The sequence below is a fragment of the Montipora foliosa genome, chromosome 9, assembly GCF_036669935.1.
Source record: "Montipora foliosa isolate CH-2021 chromosome 9, ASM3666993v2, whole genome shotgun sequence".
Lineage (NCBI taxonomy): Eukaryota > Metazoa > Cnidaria > Anthozoa > Scleractinia > Acroporidae > Montipora > Montipora foliosa.
In genome coordinates, this window is record NC_090877.1 from 8,078,240 (window position 1) to 8,098,239 (window position 20,000).

The following is a 20,000-nucleotide window of genomic DNA, read 5'->3' on the forward strand; positions in this document are numbered from 1 at the left end:
CCGCTTGTCAATTACTTTGTACGAATCCTTTTCAAAGGTTCAAGCGGTGAATCGTAATGATCCGTATTTAAAGCGCGCGTGTGGATTTAACGGATTCACGATGAGTTTTGGATCCGAGCTTGGATCACAAATCCGAATTTGTCTTTTTCGCAATACAACGTACCCTCGACAAGTACTCCTCTTTCACCATCGAAGGACCTGGTTTATGAAACCTAAAACCCTTTCAAATAGCGAGAACATGTGTTGTCGCAATCGACGATGGATTGACCGTGACAGTGTACAAATCTTTTGTTTTCGACTTCGCACGGGTTCGCAAATTAGTTGCGCATAAATTTAGGCCATGTCCACACGTATCGCGGAAATTTTTTTTTCCGCAAATATTTTTTTTGCGGAATGGCGAAAATTTTCGCGTCCACACGCAGCGTATGCCGATCGTTTTTCACAAGTAGGCGTCGCACAATGCGCGTGTGGGGGGGCACACGGGAAGAGGATGGAGAAAAGACCCACCAAATAATAGTGTGGGAACCGATTGTAATCCGGAAAATTTTCTGATCTGCTCTACAAAAAAAAACAGGGGGTTTGCCCAGTTCTTTTGTCGAGAGAAGTGCCTGAGAATGAGGCGATGCTGCATGATTGCGAGTTTTTGGCGTCATTTCTCTTCTATTTCTCTTTCCGCGCCATAGCTACGGTGCAAGTGTAAACAGTCGAAGCCTGTAGTTTATTATGGAGAGTATGTGACAAAGATTGCACTCCAACCACACCACAAAAAACCAAAAAAAAATGTCGTGAATCTTCTGAAAAAGTCGACGAAAAAGAATGCTGATACATAGAAATGGACCGATGATGAAGTTGAAACTACCTGCTGACGGTCACGAAAGTAAAGTATGTTGTTGTGTACATTTTAGACAGCTGCATTTATCTAAATGCATGAACATCAAACTAAAATCAGAGCAATTAACAAAGAAGACACAACCTGTGCTTAGCGCCAGTTTTGTTTAATGCATCGCCGTGAAGACTGGATCCAAGAGAATGACGTAAGCGTATTCCGCAAATTTGCGGATACGAACGCCACACGTCTCCGTATTCGTATCGGATAAAAGAAAATTTCCACTCTGGAGAGCGTTTTCAAAAATTTCCGGATACGGCCCGGCAATACGCTTGATACGGTGGTGGACGCAAGGCCGTATTCGTAAAAAAAAATTTGCGTTTTTCACAATTTCCGGATAACGTGTGGACGTGGCCTTAATCGAAACATTTCATTGGTTATCTTCCTCTGAAAAAAGGGTGGTTTTTGTGCACCGTCAAATCAAAAATATAGACAAAAACATGAAACAAAACGACTTCCGAGTTTTATGATTATCGACCATCTCCCCGCTTTAACTATGGCTTCACCAAGAAACGATTGAGAACGGGCGACAAAGAAAAGCTCAGCGCGAAAAATGGGATGAGCAACAATTGCAAAACTGTTGCTTTTAAGTTTTTAGTGTTCTTGATTGCCTTCACCACGTTGTATGAAACGTTCCCCCTAATAACCAGCCGTCGACTGTGACCTCGAAGTAAACATCCACATCTCTATCCACGTAAAACTTACCACCTTTTTGACGTCGTCCCTTTTTCTTCTTGAACCCAGGTTTTACCGCGTCTCCGTTCTTCGGTTTCGTACAGTCGGGATCACTGTTCGAGATACTATCGGCCTTGAATCGGAACCCGACACCTTTTCGTGGTCGGCCTCGCTTTAGGCCTTTCTCCCCAAGAAGACTTCGGAAGACCATCTTCCAAGTCAAATTCGGGGTTCGTCTTCTACCCCACTATCCATTGGGGCAATTTCTGAAGTACTCCGGCGCAACTTAGTCATCTTTCCGACGGTAATGTCGTTTTGATGGTATTTACCCGGCAACGCTTTCTTCTTCGTTCTTTTCATTTCAACCCACCACAAATTTTCTTTGGGCTTGATCCCGGCTTTTCTTCTCCACGTTCTTCGGCATTGCCTGCTCCTTCGTAACCTTGGGTTTTGTCTTCCTTGGCTTATCGGCGCTCTTCGGTTATCCGCAGCTTGGTTTGGTGGCATTTGTCAGGGCCTGTAGATGTTCAATAGAAGTCTTTGATTGTATGGGTGTTGGCCCCAACTCGAGAGTTCGGAACTAGGCTCGAGTCGACGAACGTGACGGGAGGCTTGGATGTCAACTTTGCGCTGTTGCACTGTGCCAGACACTGTGTGGTACCGGAAAGCGGAACTTGAAGCTCTAAAAACCCAAGAAGATTTACTCTAATTAACGAAGCTTTGTTCGGTAATATTAAAAAACTGAATAATTGCTCTCTGTGATTGCAATAAGGACCAACAGCCGACGAAAATGGTCAGTTTCTTTCACTCAAAGACGTCGCCTACATTTTTTCACTAATTTGAAACCAAATATAGAGGCATATCTTTCAAACCTAAGATAAAACTCAATTTGGACAATAATCGCAACATTAGTTCATCTAAACGTGATCATCAGTTTTGCTGTTACAATGTGACGTTTTAGGAGAGTTCTTTTAAAAAGGGTATGGGCCCACACACACACAACCACTGTGACGATAAAGCCTTCCTCATTAACTGCAGACACGAACAAGTTGAAACGTGGCTCACGTTGTGCTTCACACTGTGTGAGGTGAAAACCAGCCTTTTATTTAATCTGTGTGTGCAAAGAAACAAGCCGTGCGAAAAGATGGGCGAACCTTACGAAAGGCCTCTTACCTGCTGAAGTACCCCTGGGCCAGTCCCCTGGGGACTATTGGCGGGGGTAGTTGCCGACCAAATCCACTCCATAGGGAAGTCCTGACATTTGAAAACCTTATGAAGGAGATGAGTTTTGCTTGGCATATTTATTGATCGTGGAATTCCATGATCACGTTAGGCAATAATGGGCCTTTTGAGACCTAGGAGGGGGCCCGGGCTGCGATAATCCCTTTTCCTCTTGCACCAACTTGAAGATGTGCAGTTGGGCCACCAGATGAGCTGCTTAGAGGAGGTTGGGCATTTCCGTGCAGGCGATGGTTTATTACCCCTTCTGACCGGCACTGGAGCGTACGAGGTGGCTTGTGAAGGCACCGCTGGTCGCGGCTGTGACAAAGTCGTATCACGTTTTGCTTTGAGGGGGAACATACATTCCCTGAGGACGGACTCTCCCTTTAGGGGTAAACGATGATTTGAAACTAGCGTAGGAGGGAGAGCAAGCAGTTCCGCTACTCGGCTTGACCTGTATTGCTGACTCCTTCGTTGAAGAATCGGATGAACTCCGGGATGTCGAATCACCGCCTCCGGGACTAAGCACTAAATGACTTGTCGGCGGATAAATCGGCGGACTTGTCGCTGGTCTGTATCCAGGCATTTGTCCAAACAGTGACCGTGCTATATGAATGGTCTTGTACATTGGTGGTGCATGGGCGAAACCAGAAGAGTAAGGAGGTGCACAACTGAATTACTACTGGCTGGCCGTTTGAAACCGCGGAACACAGCGTGAATCGGAAGCTTATTTGGCTTTTTCATCGTCAAATTGGCCGTGGTTGTGTCCACGTGACTACTTCTACTCTCGGTGGCTATCTTTGTCAGTGGCGGTGGAACGCAGTGTGATATCGTAACGTTGGGCGGACGCCCGACCAAAATGTAATAGTGGTACGCGGAGCTTGTAGCACTGGTTTCAAATCGCTGACTAGAGACTGTTGGTCACTATCTATTCGACTCGAACCGCCCGTTATCGTAACATTGGGGCAATACTGGAAGACGTATGAGTATCAAACCCTGAAACTGCAACACAACAAGTTACAACCTAAGCTATAACCTCAGGCCACGAGGCAGAGTAGCCCACCGCTTTGGTCGCTTTTCTAGGGCTTGCCAGGCTCAAGACAACAAGCCTGACAATGTCTCAGATAGTCCTTGGTTGAGTTTTCTCGCGATGTGCTTGTAACATTGTCTGCTACTGCAGCGTTCATTAGTACTAGTGGCTTTGGAAAAGCCACAATGGAATGCGTATATGTGTAGGGCATTTATCTAAGAGCTGCAACTTCTGGCATAAACAGTTTGTAACACTTCGCTAGAACAGCACGTAAATCAACATCCCAGCTATTAGTAACGTACCCCTCATCCTCACTCCCTTCATTTTTGCGTTTACCGGTTAAGTTATGCAGTCGAACCCATGCACATAGAAGGGGTAGAGGGGGAGAACATTTCCGTGTCTCTTGTTACAACATTTGCGACCAATTACTGTGGTTTTTTTTTACATCTGCAATCGTTTTGCACGGAATCATGGCCAGTCAAAACAGTGATATTTCTGCCCACTGTAAGCCTCGAAATTTCGGGTTATTTTGCCTTGCCTGCATTGAACTAAGATTCTTAATCTTTTCTGGCATTCTTTAGCGACACTCCAAAATATTTGGTTCCGCTGATTATGGCTCCGTTACTGAGATACGATTTAGCGTTGCACAGTGGAAACGATTCAAGGGAAATCGTGCGGCACGCATTTTAGGTAAATTTCCTTGCCACTATGATGCCTCAAATGTAAAACAACACCATGAAATAAGAATAATAGAAGTTTTATGACGAACATATTTGCATGTGAACAAACAACAGTGAATTCACACTCCCAACATCGTGTACCCACGAGCGTGGAGTGAATTGAAATGACAAACAAAAAAATAACCAAACATAAATAATCACCCTCCGTCATGAACGTTTTTTTCTCACCCGGTAAAGCGTGTTGAACGGTATAGAGCGGCCCTGTGGGATTGAACCATGGGAAGTTACCCTGGGTGTCGAGCATAGGAATGTTGTTCACCGCGTTTGGGTTTGACGAGGTGCTGCCGGGTTTGCAGGACCTTGAAATCTGGGGTTTTCCTATAACTAACGGGCGCCAGAGTTACCACTGGAGGAGAAACGACGGAAGCCCCGTGACTGACGGGTGGAACCATCTTGAACATGCGCAATGGTTGTTACCGCTGAAGATATCCTTTGCCCCTCAACAACAGAAAAGGCCGCCCGCTGGCTGGATACTGGCATTTTCCACCAGGGGCCTGGTAACAATACTGTTTTGGCCTCCACCCGGAAGTAAGTACTCTCTTACTTCCGTGTTCCGGCCTCTTCTTTCTTTTTTCCCTCGACTCCAAATTGCTTGACTTCAAAATATTCGCGTGATCTTTTTGCCTTAAGTCCCTTGGGCCTTGCAATTGCCCTTGATTCTGAAAAACAAATCGATACAACTGTTTAAGGGTAATTAAAACAGAGACAAAATGGAGGCAGATGAATGCGGCGATTTTGTCAACTGAAAACAGAGTATTTTGTTTAAAAAAAAAAAACACACTTTGGAATCGTGGTCGTGAAGCGACGTATAACTTGCAACCCTTCACGGCAATTTCAGTCACAACTTGCCGGTAAAACATCGCTGACAATTTCAGGTAAATATTCGATTATCACAGGCCAGCAAATCTACGCCTAAATTCAAAGTTGATGATATAATCAAAAAGATCTCATAAATAAATCAGGAGATATCCTTTTACGAGTCCAACGGGTTACCCTATAGGACTCAACACTTTTTTGTCTCAATCGAATTTTTTCTTTCAGTCAAAAACGTACCACATTGTCTAAGCACAATAACTTAGATTTTAGCATTGCGACAAACGGTAAAATCGTTGTTTGACATAAAAGCATGAAATCATTTTATTCTCCCGTCGTCTCTCTCGTTTGAGAGGTTGGTCAACAACTGCGGCAAATTGGCAAAGAAATTAACTTAAATCCAGCAAGTTTCTTGCTTTTTTAAGAAATTGCCTTAAAGTGGTGCCGGAAAACCTCTCTAATATGGGGTCTTCATACTAGGGACGTAGGTATGCTTTTAAAGTACGCCCGAGTTCTACTTTGCATGTGAACGGAGTTACTTTTAGTGTGAAGTACCGTAACCTTACTTTGCATTTACCTTAGAAACGAGGTGTCTTCAGACAGAGCCAAAGTACGATCTCAAGGATTTAGTTTTATCCCCCTTGAATGCATACTTGGGCAGATCAAAACAACGATAGGGCGGACAAGAGGTCACGTCCTCGAGTTGAACTTGATTTTCTCTCGCCGTTATGGCCAACTTGGACCCCAGTAAGAATGCGCCTCGATGTCCTTCATTCCTCGAACAAAATGCGGCGGGTTAGCACATCAAATTAAAAACAAAACTTCGTAGTCTCAGGACACTACGTGGTTTTACATTACAGGTACTAACATGAAAAACAGATTGTTTTACACATTTGAATTTTTTTCGTCTTTCAAAATTTTGTACATAAGTTTAAAATGAAATCTTGAAATATGTATTAACTCTTGCGCTGGATCCTTACGGTGTAATCTGAACCACCAGTACCCACGGTTGAAAACCAAGACATGCTAGCATCACTCTCCTAAACATTACAGCAAAATTAAGAAGACAAGTTTGCGATTTGCCCGCAAAATTTGCAAAAAGTGGAATGCCTGGTCCAAAAAACAAAATTACGGAAAAACAAGGTCCCCTTGAGTGTGAAAATGAAATCAAAAAAAATTTGTTGCCAGTTATTGCTTTCGTTTTGGGCCTCGTTTGGGTTTTTTTTTTCGGTGTATAACATTTTCTCTGAATGGACAAAAGTGAGTTATCTCTGGGTGACGAATGAATGAAATTTTTTTCAATGTTGTCTACAAGGGATAATAGCAACTGTTTTCAACCCAACCTCTAGGAGCACCAATAACCATAGAGAAATGTACGACTTCCTGGTGGACGAACAAAAGAAGCTAATGAGAGATCTTTTTGTTTTCGTCCACCAGCATGGCGGGATGACGTCCCACGTAAAAACCTGCCTTTTTGATTAAATTGGGCCGCTGCAGTGCGACGATCACTTCTCTCATTCCTTTATATCTCATTGCGTAAACAATAATGGCTTGACTGCCTACCATCAGCCTGACACATGGGTCGGGACAATGTGTTTGGACTGGGCTTCAGACTCAAGAAGAACTCACAACAGATTGAGCCTGCCGTCAAAATCGCTTTAATAGCGCCGCCAGCTTTGGTCACGCGAATCCACGCTCGTAGATTGCCTGTTAAAAAGAAAAGAAAAGCACCATTCGCAACCACCTCTCAAATAACTTTTCAGATTATTTTTACGTCCAGATATGCACGTAAATTAGATGCACGGCGATTTTGATGAACGTCCCACGAGGCGTTCCCCTAAGCCTTGTCTCTTCTCCCCGACTTCAGCCTACTCGTCTGGGAATACATATGGGTTATTGACCAAGCGTAGGAGAAGATGGACCGGAAGACTAAGTCGAGGTCCATAACCCCGCAAAAAATAAGAGCGATTCTACTATCCAGCCATCTCGACCGAACAAACTTGGTCAATAAATGATTTATTAATATGGGATAAAACACCGAATAAAGATCTTTGATCTTGCGGGAACCCAAGTCGAGAAATCCCGAGCGGGCAGTATCGCTCAATCTGCCCTCTTGGGTATGCCAATCACAGCACGTGGATTTGGTTTTTCAATTTTGCCACGCTCAACGGAGACTAGCTATTCACAAAAGGTCCCGTAACCCTCTGGTGGCTCAAGCAAAGATTAAAGGCCCATCTTCAAAAACCGACCGGCATTGCGTGTCGCGGAACAATTTTCATATACGCAAATCCAGCCAAATTTGAAATTCAATCCAATCGGATCGCGCTGCGATAAGCAATGCGAATTTTCATAACAAAACAACGGTCGAAAAGCCTGTCGGTTGAAGGTGGGCCTTTACAGCTGTACTTACAAAAACGACGCTAACCCTTCCACCTTCCCAGAAGCCCATGAGCAGATCTTGCCTCACTTATACAAGCCCTACGAGTCAACATTTACCCGTATCTTTCTATTTTTATAACGCCACGAGTTCTTCGGCTCTGCACGCACTGTTGAGAATGACCAATCAGAATAAGAGTTATCGATATACCAAAATGATGAAATGATATATGAAATGGATCAGATATGAACTGCGGATATGAAATCAAGTGAAGCTATGATCCTCGCAGTTATGAACGCAATTTTTCCAGGCTTCTCTACGCAATTGCAAAAATTGCGTTCATAACTGCGAGGACCATAGCTTCACATTCCCAATCCCATTCCTCACGGGAACATTAGAACTCACTTTTGACCAGCTCCCAACGTCAGTGGCTAGGCTACATAGTTCAGTTGGTTAGAGCGTCGCACCGGTATCGCGAGGTCACGGATTCAAACCCCGTTGAAGTCCTGAAATTTTCAGCTTCTCTACCTAATTGCAAAAATTGCGTTCATAACTGCGAGGATCATAGCTTCACTTGATGTATGCAAATTGCGAAAACTGATGTAAATGTGAGTCTCCTACTTAAAGCCCTGGCCAAACTATCGAATAAAGTTGGATTCAACGCTCCAACTTTGCTCGATCCAACATAATTTCATTGTTCGATCGTTTGGCCACCCATGTTGGATGATGTTCGTCCAACAGTTTTTGTTCGATCAAGTGTTGGAGGGAGTTTGCTTTTGATCAAACATTGCGACCAACAATTCTGCTCGAATCAACAATGTTGCATTGTTTTGTAGCTCTTCCAACAAAGTTGTGTCCATTGTTGTGTCCTGAATCGAGTCACGTTCACGCTCCTAGCCAATCACAAATCACTATTTTATTTCAATCCTAGGCTTCTAGCCTTATTTGCAACAAAGATGGCGGACAAGGGTCAACATCTAGAATCCTTCATCCGCGAGTATGAAACAAGGCCATGTCTTTGGGACACTTTTAGTCTCCTATAGGTCTGTTTGGAGATTTCTTTTTCAATAGCGTTTACAATTTCTGCAAATTGATCCGAGCTCACTCTCACCATCTCCTACGCACGAATATATCTTGCAGTGAACATACCCTTTTCTACACAACCAATTTGGTTTTAATTTTCCTCGTTTGAATCCATCGTTTCCGTCCTCAAACAGCTCCAACAGCACAAACGCTACGAGCAGTTTTCGTTTCAGTGTTAGCGCCATACTTGAATGTTTCATCAAGCAATGTTGGATAGTGTTTTGCTACTACCTCAACATTTACATCCAACAATGTTGCATGTGGAATCCAACTTTGTTCGATAGTTTGGCCAGGGCTTAATTAAGAGTTAGTTCTAAAAATAGAAGGGTACGCGCAAAGGTTGACTCAAGGATACAGTGCATAGGGAGGCTCCTACTCACCCGCATCCTGACCTACCTTATTGCTATCAAAATAGGTGGAAAATACTTAGATTTTTAAGTCCCCATCACCTCAACACAATTGATTGAATTCATTGAAAAAAAGGGGTTGACATTTGACACTTTCTATCCGCAAAAAAAAAATGCTACGTTTTTACTATTCCAGTCCTGGCAGTAGAACCCAAGGTAAGTCGTAAATGAAAGATAGAAGTGATCCACACGGCGCCGCGTGGCGCCACGCGGCTCCGACGGGATTCGAACCCATGACCCTTTGCGATGCCGGTGCAATGCTCTACCAACTGAACTATGAAGCCTCACGGTTCGGGGCTCACTCCGCTGGTCAATTTGTTGGGCTCATTCGTTCCCTTGAACGATTCAGGTGTCTATAAGAGACAATTGCTGAAATTGTCCGTCGAGATAAGTGAGAGGATCACTTCTATATTTCGTTTATAACCCGCGCTTTAAAATAACTGCATTTCTTTCATTCGTAAATCGTAAATGTTGGGACACTTATCCATTTCCATAATCCCTTTTTCAATGTTGAATATGAATTTGTCATGTCTTTTTTTTTTTTTTCATGTCTGCTGCATGCGCTTACCTGACTTGCCCCAGCGCCACCTACTTGTCTCCATCCTTACCTTTTTGAAGATCTTTCCCTTGTGTTTGACCACCACCCGCACCCCACACCCCTCCTGCATGAGATCGATGACTTTTTCAGGATCAAATGCTGCTTTGGCTACCATCTCCAGTCCTGTGCGTATCACACTACTGACTTTCCCCGGAGGGGTGGCCTCTGGCAACTGTGACACCTTGTCAGGGTCCAACAAGGGTCCATAACAGCAACTCTTGTTGAAGAAAATCTGGTTCTTGTTGTGATAGAAGCGTTCTGAACCTAGCAAGGACAAGCAAAACTTCAAACAGCGCTCCAAGCTCACTTTTTCAAAAAGTCGCCTTTTGGCGACCTTCAATTGTAAAATGGTCGCCATAAAAAAATATTGGTCGCCCAAAAAAAAATTCATTATGACCAGGGCGGACACTTCGCGTATGTTACATGAACGTCTACTACGCCGAGCGACACGTTTGCAACACTTTCCTTGCCAAATTGTTACATTTACTCGCTTGCCGATTAAATATTGTAATAACGGGCAAGACAAAGAGAAGGAAGAGACTCAGAATATGGTGAAACTCCACTTGCCTGAGAGATCTTTGCATGATTTGCATAGAATTCTGCATTAAAATAAAGTTCACACGCAGTTAATACTCGTAAGTTCCACTTAGTGTCTCATCTCCCTTACTTAAAACTGATGCCGCATTGTACAGGCAATTCCCATCGCCGGAAACCTTTACAGCTCGTAGGCCACGTTGTTCTCCAGGAAGTAAGGCAGTCCCCAGAGTATCTTCCGAAAACCTCGATAAATTTACTTTCAGGACGCTTTCCAATTCTGCACGGAGAATTTGCTCATGCTCTTCTTGCAGGTCGAGTACTCTTTTCAGTTGATGATGAGTCTTCACTGACCAAAAGGTCTTTCAAGGTCTTGAAAATTTCTCAAAGTCTTTCATCATGACAGAAAAGAAAGACAGAGCCCACTTTCATTTTTTTCACATTCTTTCATGGATGCAGACAACCCTTATGAAGCTTCTGATTGGATAGTTTTCGCGCGCAAAAGAATGTGACCCGTCCTTGCTTTAAAAATTAAATATCTGTACGCATCGTAACAACCTTATTCACATTAAATTGTTGAGTTCAAACTCGATTAGAAGACATTTCAATCCGCTTTATAGTAACATTATTTTCTCTTTATAATCAACCACTATAAACTACAATAACCCTGTGTGGATTTACCTAGTTTTGTTTTTGCGTGACAGTTTTCATCGCTATGAGTGACTGAGATCGGCGATGACCAGCAACGCTGATAAAAGAAACCAACTTTCTCGGTTTATCCCATTTGTATCCCATATTTCGCGAAAACTAAAAAAAAACCTGCACACTTTTACTATTTTTTTTAGCGATCACTGTTGAAGGAAAAAACCCTTTTAGATTGCCTCGTTTTATCTCTCTCATTCAAGAGGCTAAAAACAACATTCTCGCAATCATTGATGCGTGACAACTGCACTTGGAGTCAGCACTGAATTTTTTTTTCTTATGGGAAAATTAAACATCCTCACTTTTTTCCCACAAGACCGTGCCCCAAAACTTATATGATATACACAAAATAAGACAGAAATGCTCTCAACTAAAGTTATTTTTATTATAAACACATTGAAAATCCTGCAGCGTTCAATCTTGGATTGGATTTCGCCGCCAACAGGTCGACCGGGGCGGCAAATCGTCTGTGTTCACTGATGCGTCTTAACAGAGAACTGTCTGTGTCGGGATGGAGTTCCACTCCTCAGCAGGGTACAGGAAGTATAGTTTGGCTTGTTCCCAGTTTTCGCTCAGTTTAGGTTTACGCATTCGTATCGAGTAGCGGAACGGCGAGAAAGAGAAAGACAGGTGATACCGTCGCTTTTGCTTTTAATAATTCGACCAAAGATCGATTAATTTTCGAAGTAAGTTTCTTTTGTAATCTGTCGGTCGCCAATTGGCGACTTTCGTCAAAATTTTAGTCGCCAAATATTTTTTCCACTCGCCATGGCGACCAAATGGTCGCAGCTTGGAGCGCTGTCAAACCCAAATCGTTTCGTTTCACACAAGTTTTCAGCACGTTTGGCGGAAACGCAAGTTAGCAGAGAATGTCTCAAGGGTTACTCCTGGAGTGAAGAGTACCCCGGGAATTGTACAAGGAGAATTTTCTGGTCGACCAGGCAATTATAGACCCTGAGTTGAAGGGTGGATAGACTTCATAAGCGTGACCAATTAAACAGGGGAAGACTTTTGTCATGTTAACTCTACTAAAAGTTGACTCAGCTAGGAATGGGATTATTATTGGGGCCAACTTCTTTCCATAGAAGTGAAGCCTTAAGCGGCAGGTACAAAACACAGGCCTCAGGTCACAGGTTTCTATTTCACCAATACAGAGAGAAACCTAACCATTCATTAAAGCTAACCTTACACCTAATTAGACCTAAACAAGAGTTTGTACGCCTAAGGTTAGCTTTCATGAACATTTAGGTTTGTTTCTGTATTGGTAAAACAGAGACCTGTGACCAGAGACCTGTGTTTTGTACATGTCCAGCCTTAAGGGGTTGATTTCGAAAAAAAGGTCAGCAAAGAGGGCTAGATGCCACATGACCTTCCACATCTAAATTAACTGAAGAAGGTAAACAGAAAATGACAAACCCAAAAAAGCTACTAAAATCCAGTTTTTACACGAAAAATAAGAGTGTTGTTATGGCATGGGTGGACTCCCCAGCCCAGTCACAAATGAGTCTATTTTTAGAATACCCAGTTGTCACATCCCTGAAAAAAACATGGCAGAAGACGTCACGCATGACATGGCTACTTCTGATTGGTTAAGATTGGCAACCCTTTGTTTGTTTCGTGCGCAAAGTGTATCTATAAATAAATCCATTTGTAAGTGTGCTGGGGCAAGGCGCAAAGTGATAGACCAACACTTCTATCTAATTCATTCTTGCTCGAAATGACGCCAACTCTTTAACCAAATGGCCGATGACTAATAAACATCTCTGCTCCCCTCACCTGCATCACAGCCTGCACCTGTTCCCATGAGGGCCAAATGAAGACTGTTCCCTCTACCTGTATCACAGTCCATACCCTCCCCCTGGGGGCCAAATGAAGACTGCTACTTTCACCTGTATCAAAGCCCATACCTATCCCCTGGGAACCAAAATAATAAAGACTGCTCCCCTCACCTGTATCATCATCACTGATATCACTTTCTTCACCAGCTGACTTGTCATCCTTATCAAGTTTGCTAAATTAAAAAAAAAATGCAAAGCAAAGTCAGTTCATGTGCAAAAGTTCTTCGCCAAATAGACCAATTTCAATATATTAAAATTCAGTCGAAAACAAAAGGCATCATCTCGAGGCTCTGGGGAATAAACTCATACAAATCCTTATATTTATTCCCCAGAGCCTCGTGATGATGTCTTTTGTTTAGGACTGAATTTTAATATAGCGAAATTGGTCTATTCACAACACTGTTTTTCTATCCAACTTGGAAATTTACATAAAGTACCATGCAGACGCCTGGCCCTTGGTGTGCGAGGCATGGATTGAGCTATTAAGTGGATAAATTGCAATCCAAACCAGTGGACAACTCAAATGGTTCTGACAAACCTCAGACTGTGCTATCCACCCCTTGAGCAACCAAAGGCCTGCAGACCACCAAACAGAGATGTGCATGTAATGCAAGATGCATCATACAAAAAAAGCTCTCCACCTACCTAACTAAAGAAGTCTTTCTTGGCAGCAAACCTACCCAGGTAAACAATAGTGAGACATAATAATAAATCTTCTTGGAATGAATCCTTATTTGGGAAGTACCGGTAATTATTATTATCCACAATATGGATGAGGTACTGCTTGATTTCCACTAAAAGAAATGCAGGGGTATCAATACAGCAAAATTGGAAGTCGGTGGCTGGTTTCAGTAGATTAACAAACTGTTGTCATTGTCAAAATGAACTGTAATTTTCGGTATGAAAGAATCTGTCTTTAATTACTTCAATTTAGGAATAAAGTAGCCAACTTTCCGAAGTAAAGTACTTACTATTGGTACTTACTGAAACCACTCAGAATGAGAATCTCACTACAAAACAATGGGTTGTTCATCATATCTCTTAATCTCTTACATGTCTGCTGGTCAAGAGCATCCCAGACTTTTTTCCAGTGTGCCCCCCCCCCCCCCAGGGAAGGAGAAAGGGGCAGGCATAGCTCAGTTGGTTAATGCATGGCCTTCAGAGCAAGAGGTCCCCAGTTCAATCCTCGGTGACTTCAAAGTCTGTTTCAACTTTCCTCTGATCCAGGTAGCTGTAGCTTCAATACCCGTAAATGGAACAATGACAGTCAAGCTTCCATTGATACCAGCCTCATAGCTGAACAAACTACCGACGTTAAATAAGGTGACTTTACCTTGTTTGGGGGTGAGAGGGATACACAAGTCACTAAGACTTCTATCCCACAAAATGTTTCTTTAAGAATTAAAAGCAAAGGTGATGAGGCTTTTTTTCTCACCAATTCTCACTTAGAATATAATGTGGTAGAGTTACGAGAGTTTAGATTTGTATCACCAACATTTACTTACCTCCGGCTGACTGCCCTGCCTGGGACTGACTCTGCCTTCCCATGACCTCAAGAAATGACGGCAAGTCAAGAGTGTCCGATTCACTGTCTGCCAAGCTAGGGGTAAGGTCAGAAGAGGTAAACATTGTTAACATGCATTATCCCATGCTGTACTATGAAGGAATGACATTGAAACTATATATGAACTTGAGTGGTCCAAGCACTACTGAAAATAAAATAAATGGAACTTAAATCATGAAATCAAAGCACTAACCTCATTGAATCTGACGGAACTGAAAAAAGAATTTAACCAAGAATCAAGAAGGTGATACCACCTACAAATAGACCACTTTCAATATATCAAAATTCAGTCCTAAACAAAAGACATCATCTCAAGGCTCTGGGGAATAAACTCATAAAAATCCTCATACTTATTACCCAGAGCCTCAAGATGATGTCTTTTGTTTAAGACTGAATTTTAATATATCGAAACTGGTCTATTCCAACTCATCTCCAAGTAATGTAAATTGTAACGTTTCAAGTAAAATCTACTTGGATATTTCATGAGAATGACAACCACAAGATACAAAATTTTGGGTTTCATCCATGAAAGTTTTACAATCTCTTGGCATTGCATGAGTAATAGTAATAATAATATTGTAGTAACTCGATATTTCTCAATGTTTACCTAACTGATCATGTGATTATCGGAAGTTTAATCAGAGCACATCATCTTTGTATCAAGAACTCAATAATAGAAAAAAAAAGAACTCAATCACAGGTTACTGCAGGTAATTAATTCGATACCATTAAGGCCATTGGAAATTCTACATGTATGTACAGTGTACATGAACATTTGAACTGTAGGGGTGCATAGATGACGCAGTGGTGAGAACACTCACCTCCCACCAATGTGACCCGGATTCGATTGCCAGATTCGGCGTCATATGTGGGTTGAGTTTGTTGGTTCTCTACTCTGCACCGAGAGGTTTTTCTCCAGGTACTCCACTTTTCCCTCTCCTCAAAAACCAACATTTGACTTAATTTGTCTTAATAATTTGTTACTTTCAGTTTAGTGTCCCCAATTAGTGCTCCAGCGCTAGAATGACTAGACACTTAAATAAAGTTCCTTTCCTTTCCTGTATCAGGATTTATAATATCCCAAGGATGACAGGCAATAGAAACGTAGTGTTCAGTTAACATGTATACCCTGTAAATCATGATACACTTCAAAAGCTACTGTAATTACTATTTTGTATTTCAATGTCACCACATGACCATCCAGTTAATTAAGATAGACACATGCCATGGCTCTGACCTATGGGATGCCATTAATAAAACCAATGCATCCCTCCTGCAAATATTTTATGCAACACTCACAGAGGTACACCCTATTCCCGATTAAATGCTGCATCATTTATTAACTTTTTTAGCATAATTTCTGATGCTTTGTTGATTCAAGGGAAGTGTTTACTTGTGGGTGCATTTCAATACCAATGTTCAATACCAATGTTGAATACCAATATTTACTAAGTCAAAAATAATTTGCAAATACATGTAACTTGTAAACATTTTGCAAAACAGAAACACAATAAACTTCTGTCTCACTCTTTGCTAATATAGAATAATTGTAATTTCCAGGGATGGTGTGAATTCTGAAGAATTGGAACACACGTGATTGTTTTTCACATTATCTTCAAATAAACACCACATTCTTCTGATTGAATTAGAGTTTGTTTTAGAGCAGTTAAGTTTGTTCCAACTGCAGCATTTATTCAAGGGTGGTGTTTCAATAATCATCTCTTAATTTTCCTCGCAAAAAGAGGTAATTATATGTTTTACTCTCTCTAAAACAAGATGATTTTACTTGTCAATGGCGGCAATTTCAGAGTGAAAGGGGTAGTCAAGTAAAAGCCATACATGAATATGCAATTTAACATGTACCTAGACACATATACAGATCTGACATGGATATTGTATGTTTGGCATATCCTTACAGATATGCCCAGGACTGACCCTAGTTAGATCCACGTGGATTTCAATAAGCATCACAAAGTGTCTACTTGCTCTTACTTCTACATCACTCGTGTCTCGGAATACAGACAAACTAATGTCACAAAGGGTATCCCAAATACTACTCCTTGAATGAGTAAAGAAAAACAGTTGCATTGACCCTAATTAGATGCACACCCAATTTTGACATCCAACACAAAGTGGACTTTAAATCAGGCAGGTACAAGAGTCAGACCAGATCAACTCGGATCGACTTGGATCGCTCACCTCAGATCCTTGTAAAAAAAATGATAAGGCCTTGAGAAATCACCCTAGCCCTAATCTTTAAAGTAATCATGGTGTAATCATGGTGAAATCAGGCAAAGAAATAGTTTTGGCGCACAAAATTGTTTTGAGGTGAGTGATCTGAGTTGATCTGGTCCGAGTTGTGTACTTGCCCATTTAAATCAAAGCATTTGCTTCCTGTATTTCCCACTATAAAGTTGAGGGTAAAGGTTAGTAGCCTAAGGGTTAATCCTGGACATAAGCAAACCCCAAGCCAATCCAATCCCAAATGACAGGCTTTCATAAAGAACTCAGCATACAACAGGAACACCACTTACTTCGACCAAATGGCGACAAGAGTGGGTGACCTGTTCTTTTGCACCAGCCAATAGGATAAATGTCAGGTGATTCAAAATCCACAAACTGGAATTTTTGATGCCCATCAAAAAAGAGCTGCAGCATTCGACCCAGATGTTTGTTATGGTGGCAACACGGATGACATGCGGCTGCTCCAGATCGACAACTTCGACTTTCATTCCAGGTTTAAATTTATGAGCTTTCATTTTCTGTACAAACCCAAACAGGACAAATGGTGCAACTTATTAAGAAGTTGTGTTATTTAAAGGCTTGCTCAAATTATTTATGTCTTCAACGGACATTATGATAATTTAAATACAGATTTTTATTATCATTGTAAAGCTTGCCCTGCATCCACTGGCAGGACAATGCTACAGATTACTATCATTTGTAGCATTTGTATGTTACTCTGCTAAACATTCAGCATCATCCATGAGTTTATCAGTATTTCTTAAACTCACATTAATTCACTCAATACCCACACTGGTGTAATTTACTCTTACAAAAAGAGGCCAGACCATGATTATAGATTTGTTTGCAAACATTCTCTTGGTTCATCACCTAACCTCTCCACAGGAGACTAAAAAAGGGTTGTGGGAGCAACCAAAAAATGTTTGGGAGGCAGCAAGTTTCCCTGAGAACTTATAATACAAGGATGTTTGTACAAATTACATATTAATTGTTTTATTCCCCAGAAACTTGGGGTGTCTGAAGATGAAATTTAGTTTTAAAAATTGGGATTCAACTATCACAACACACATAATTTTACATTAATACTAAAAAGGCAAAGAGCAATTTAGCTTATGCAAACAACTAGTGTCTGCATTAACGATTACATACTCTGAACAGATGCGCTGGAGCATACGGTGCTCTACAAAGTGCCAAATACTTGTCCCATGCAAATGTCTTCTTTGTGTAGTCTGAAATTAATTCAAAGTGCTCATCATTATAATTTTGTGATTTTTTTTTTCAACACGGCAATCTACTGAATCTACCTTGCTGCAAATTCGTACGCCACTTAAAGTAATTTACTATTGTATGCAACTTGCTTATGCCATGACTTCACACTAAATCATGTCACGTAAATCAGGCATAACACACCCTTATGACAAAGAAAAGAAGAAAAACATCAAACATTAAAAAATTATGAACAATACAAAAGTTGCGATGACCAAGTAGAACTCATTCTGCAGGGATTCTGCCCAGGGACTCTCCAAGAAAGTCAAATGGAGTCATCATAATATTCACTGCACGTGGCCATCCACAGTAAAATCAACAAAAAGGTCATGACACCGGCATGCTATTTTAACACGCTAAACGAAACAAATTTTCTTTAACACATGATATAATCATACCTATTAAGCTTCTTTGTATTTTACTGTGCTTTGTTTGGTACACATCTGACACGCTACTTAGAAACTTTAAACGCACAAATGCAAAACAACATATCTGGTGTGTCTCAGCATGCACTTGAACAAAAGCAACCATGACAGCTACTAGTACTGTACAAGTCATAAAATAATTATGCACATACAGTGGAACCCCGTTTAAACGACCACCTTCGGGCCATGGAAAATTGGTCGTATTAACAGGGTAGGATCAAATTATGATGAAAAATGCTTTTAAACTCGTTCTACTAGTACTACAGTACCTGTATACCTTTAATCCACTAAAAATCAACCATTTTGCAGTTAATTAACAACCCACTGTATATACCCTGTAACCATGTGGTACATCACACACAGCCCATGTCATCCCCTTTTCTATTGGCTTTCCTGTGGATGGTCACATGTCTTTAATATCTAATGTACAGTCTTCTTAAAACTCCACTAATTGGGCCATATTAATGCCTGTGGCTCTTAACACCTGTTATCTGCTCACTGAGGACCTAAAAACTTTCACCTACTTGCAGGTACAGCAAGCTCAACTTGATGCCTGTAACACCATCCAGGTGGAAAGATTCCAGGTGAATCACTGTGGCTACAGAACGTCACTGACGGTACATCATCCTGGTAGTCTGTAGTGATCGCAAAGTAGTAGGGTCCCAGACTCTTAGTGACTGTTGCAGGGCAGATGATTGATGGCTTTACGGGATGAACTACCTCCAGCTTCATACCAATTTCAAATCCATGGACACGTGGTTGGAAGTGTTCTTGCGTCTACGAGAGTTAAATTTAAAACAAATTTGCAATAATGACCTAAAATGAAAAAACAAGTTAGCAAGCAAAATAAGAAACAAATTCATAAAGCTACCTTTCTAAACAAGTCATGTGGTGCAGCAAGTGCTCCAGTAAGGGTCTGTGTCAGGAATGTCCTCCAGTCTTCAAGAGTGCTATTAATACCTAATAAAATAACACAAGATGTTTACTATTATGCAGATCAATGTATGAACACATTCCAATTAACAACTGCATTGCCAAATGGAGAATGCATGCTTGGGATATGTTTTAATTAGGGACTTCCAATGGATCAGGCCACCCAGTCAGCCAGCCTCTTGACTGAGTAACACTCCCATGACCAGCAATCCCCACAACCCAGCCTTTAAGTCCCCAAACCAGGCATCAAGACACCAACAGTACAAGTAGGGAGGGAAGGGGGAGAAGCAAAAGCCCGACTGGACAAGCACAGCACAAAGTGGCAGGCAAAATGCTTGATAAATTGCAATGTCGTTAAGCGATTGAGTGAGAATGCGCTGGCCTGTGCCAAACATCCCACACCACTCTTAGATACATGTAATTGACCAGCCCAGACTACTACCCCTCTTTGTTGTTAACTTTGTTATCAAGTTATTGTGTCTGTTGAAATAAATTGTAAATTATCCACATGCACTTTTTCAGTTTAATATTTGGCCCATGCTACATTGAAACTAAAATGTCACATAAGTTCACTTAGAAACATACAACTTACACTAACCTGAAAAGCAAACCCAAAAAGCCACCTTGTACATTTTGGACTTCTTTTATGCCAGTTAAGGATGTT

At 41.5% G+C, this 20,000-nt stretch overlaps 1 pseudogene; it reads right to left on the bottom strand.

The window, feature by feature from the left end:
• Positions 1–1,499: 1,499 nt before the first annotated feature.
• LOC137971417 (uncharacterized) overlaps positions 1,500–20,000 on the bottom strand; it is a 33,157-nt pseudogene continuing 14,656 nt past the window's right edge.